Source organism: Octopus bimaculoides, chromosome 4 (assembly GCF_046866305.1).
Source record: "Octopus bimaculoides isolate indiv1 chromosome 4, ASM4686630v1, whole genome shotgun sequence".
In the NCBI taxonomy this organism is placed as follows: Eukaryota; Metazoa; Mollusca; class Cephalopoda; order Octopoda; family Octopodidae; genus Octopus; species Octopus bimaculoides.
The window spans coordinates 134,656,258-134,660,533 of NC_142931.1; the positions used below are offsets into that span (position 1 = coordinate 134,656,258).

Genomic DNA, 4,276 nt, shown 5'->3' on the forward strand with positions numbered 1-4,276 from the left:
GCATGTTTGGCATCGTCTTGGTTTTTATAATTATATATATATATATAGAGAGAGAGAGAGAGAGAGAGAGAGAAAGAAAAGACAACAAAAGAAAAAGACCTCGATATTATGTAAATAGAGGATTTTATCTGTAAAAATATGTGACACTTATTCGGTAGCCATGATAAAACTCGGAGTTTTATCATGGCTACCGAATAAGTGTCACATATTTTTACTGATATATATATATATGACAGGCTTCTTTCAATTTTTGTCTTCCAAATCCACTCCCAAGCCTTTGATCAGTACAAGGCTATAGTAGAAGACACTTGCCCAAGGTGCCACGCAGTTGGATTGAACCTGAAACCATATGGCTGGGGAGCAAACTTTTTAACACACAGCTGTGCTTAGGCCTATGTGTTTCATAGTTAATTGCTTTATCGACCCAAGAAGCATGAAGGGCAAAGTCAGTCTTGTTGGGATTTGAACTCAAAGCACACAAATGTTAACAGTGACAGCCATTGCTCATTACACAGATGTACTTGTAGCACATTTGTGATCTTTAGAATATTTTACAAACTTTTGTTTTTGTGATGTGGGGTTGTAGTGTTTGGTTGAGTGAATACAAAACTTGATAACTTCTCAGTTGCACTGAATAAGACAGTTTAACTTCTGATACCTTGTTTACCTGATGACAGAGCATGTAAAGAGCAAGCGAGAAAATGACTCTGTAACGATGAGAAGGTGAAGAGAGTGGGTGATTAACTAAACATTGATGAATTGGTTAATAGCCTGCAGTACTGAGATCAAACTTTTCACGTACAGATAAGTAAATGGTAGAGATTGGAAAAAGAAATAGATAGCAGTAATAGTATTTTATGGTATTATATGTCTCTGGTATTAATAGTTCTTAGTGCATCTCATCCAATATATTCAACCATCAATAAATTAAGTACCTCAGTTTATGCCCCATTATTTACTTGATTGATTACTTACTTCATAAGACCCATTGGTTGTTTAGAGACTACCAAACCAGTGTGTATAGATTTATACTTTCTTATTGATGATTACTAACCAAAATGAATCTTTTCCCTCAAGTAAAGTTGCTCTTTCAGTAAATTGTTTCGATAACAAGTACATGACCCAGCTCCAATCGACATATCGTAAAACGAGAAGGCTATGGGTTATATAGAAAAGCAAACATGACCATCATCATCATCACCACCACCACCACCATCATCATCATCATTGTTGCTTTAATATCCACTTTTCCATCCTTGCATGGGTCAGATGGAATTTGTTGAGACAATTTTTCTACAGCAAGATGCTCTTTCTGTCACCAACCCTTTCACCTGTTTCCACGCAAGGTAAATATTTCCCAATGGCCAGACATGATATTTTTGACAGATGACTGGAAATGAATAACACTGCTAGTATGATGATGATGCTCGTTTACGTTCATCATGTGATACCAAGGCTCTTCCTATCGGGTTGATGACTACATAGACTCTTCCTCTTTGGTTTATTGTTAATGTTATTATTACTGTTATTGCTATTATAGAGCATGTTATGGATGCTATGTCAGTAAAAGTAACTGAAACAACAAACCAGGTCAATCCAGATCATCAATATTGTTTTGGTTCTTTTAAGATCAAAGTCAGCCCCCTACAAAGCAGTGTTCCACATTTTAGCCACCTTTGGGGCCACTAAGATTGTTGTACTGACTGTGTCCACAAAGGCTTTTAACATGAACCTCCACTATAGTCAGTAAGTGTACGAGTGCTTCTACTTGCTTGCAGAAGAAGTTAGAGAGGCAGTAACTTCTCTTTGATTATTTCCCTGGCTGCTGTTGCTGATGATATCTCCTGCCCATTTGCACTGGTGGCAAATTGGTTTGGGCTTTGGCTCCCTGCAGTCCCTCACCATGTACAGACCTAGACACCTGAAACACTGGCCTTTAAATGGTCGTGACTGCACCATGAAGGCTCTTCTCTCCTTGTTTTTCATTGATCGCCACCTGATGCTGTAGGAGTCTTGTTGGTCATTCAGTCATAGCGTATCTAGGACTATATTGTCCATGTACCAGGACAAATACCCACCAAGGACAATTACCTCCCCCCAATGACAACTACCCCCTAGGACAATTAAGCCCCTTGGTTAACTACCCCCTCTCCAATATATTAAGTTTTAAATCATCATTTGTTGCCCTCAGGGGCAATTGTCCTTGGGTGTAGGGGTTATTGTCCATGAAGGGTAAATATCCTAGACTCATTGTCCAAAGTGACATTCCTTTTTTGAAAAAAAAAATAGCAGTGCACAATTTGAGAGACATTTGGTTGTTATTTCTAGCAGGCCAATTACCCACATAGAAACTCCCTTCTACCTTGTCTGACTTGTTTGCTCAAAGGGCTCCCTAATTCTACCATCACATATACATAAGAAATATACATTTAATTAACAACCTAAATGACTCAGCCTTGTTATTAGTTTATGATTTTCCAATTAGTTATTTTATTCTTTTTATTTTTTTTTTATTATCATTAAGAAGTAAATGGAAGTAAAAATAAAAATATAAATGAAATAACAAATTTAAAGATCTTACCCCAAAACACGTGTAAAGTAGCTAGAAGACATCAAAGCACTACATCACTCCTTCTCTCAGGATGAAGTAGCATATCCCTCTTTTATACCAATTCTTCATTATAAAACTACAGCTCACTGAATTACTTGGAGGCAAAAACTCTGGCTTCAAAACAGAAACTAGCAACCATCTAAACATCTTAATTTTCCATTAAGAAGACTTTTCAGATTCTCTAAGAAAGCTTCCAAATAGTAAACATAATTTAATGTACAAACAAACAGGAAATTTCTACTAAATTTGCTTAGTGTTTGAGATTTAAAAAAATGCAAGTGAGAAATAAAGAATAAAGTAAAAAAAATATTCTGTGACTGAATCATCAAAATTTTAGTGCAACTGTTTAAAATGTCTTCTAGGCACACCCGAAGGTTTTTAGTTTTAATTTGTTATTTTATCTTCAATCCAATTCTTTTAATGATGAAATGTTTGTCTTATATTACCAGTGAATTTCAAATTATGCATGGGTTATAGAAATACTTTTGGAATTCTTCATAAAGATTCTTCTGGTTACAAAAAACAAACCAAAAAATAAACAGACACCAAGGTTTTGCTGAACACATGTACTTGTAGCATACCTAGCATGGTATGATGTATTTATGAAATAAATGTGTTTGTGTGTGTTATGTGTATGTTGTGATATGTATATATTTATATGAGCTGTACTAGCTTCAGCAGTACATATTCTAAAATTGGAACGATACATAGAAGATTAACATGGCCTCTGTGCAAGAATGACACACAAATTCATGAAGCGTTCCATATTTTCTTAAGGCAGCAAGCTGGCAGAAATATTAGCATGTTGGGTGAAATGCTTAGCGGTATTTATTGCGATGCATATGTAGTGAGCGTGCAGCAATCAAAAGCATTCAAGCATGACCATCTTGTCTCTTTCATAATTATTGATACAATAAACTCAAGGACATGTTACCTATTATGTCCTCTTTTAAAACAATAGGGTGTAATTTATAAAAGATTTGGCTACTATTTCTAGCAGGTCGAGCAGCCACATAGCAATGTGCCTTGTGATGTATGTGTGTGTATGTATAATAATGTTTGTGTGTGTATGTGTGTGTGTTGTGGAAAGGGGAAATGTAATAGAATACAAGACAGGTAAAATATTCAATCTGAGTATTGTTTTTTTGGAGGGTCTGTGAAGGCCAAGGGCACTGGTCCTTCCAAATCCTGACTTACTTGTGAAAAGAAAGTGGGAATAGAGTCTCATCTTACTTTCTGATGTTTCTTGATAGAAGTAAGGAACCTAACAAATTACATTTGTATTCTGTTGCTCCTTTAGATATCTGTTGTTGTTGTTGTTGTTGTTGTTGTTGTTGTTATTGTTGTTGTTGAGTCTTTGCTAGATTTGCTTGAGAGAACCTACCCCCTTCACCATCACAATTGTCTTGAGAAGTCTTTTAATTTTGATATATAGCATTTTGGTATATATATGTGTGTGTGTGTGTGTATCTATATATTACTTCACAGAGGCAATGAAAAGTGACCAGACTTTTGGAGATACACTGTGCTTGAGAAGACTTGGCAAGCCAAGTGAGATCGTAGCCATGGCCGGTGCAAGTCACTGGGGCAATATGCTGTGTTTGAGAAAACCTGTTGAGTCAAGTGAAATTGTAGTCATGGCTAATGCTAGCACTGGTGGCACGT

General features: G+C 36.1%; 1 non-coding gene across 1 annotated transcript; it reads left to right on the forward strand.

Moving 5' to 3' along the window:
• The first annotated feature begins 3,276 nt into the window (after positions 1 to 3,276).
• Positions 3,277 to 3,383, forward strand: LOC128247710 (U6 spliceosomal RNA). The gene has a single exon (XR_008264077.1). It is a non-coding gene; the product is annotated as a U6 spliceosomal RNA (small nuclear RNA).
• The last annotated feature ends 893 nt before the right edge of the window (positions 3,384 to 4,276 follow it).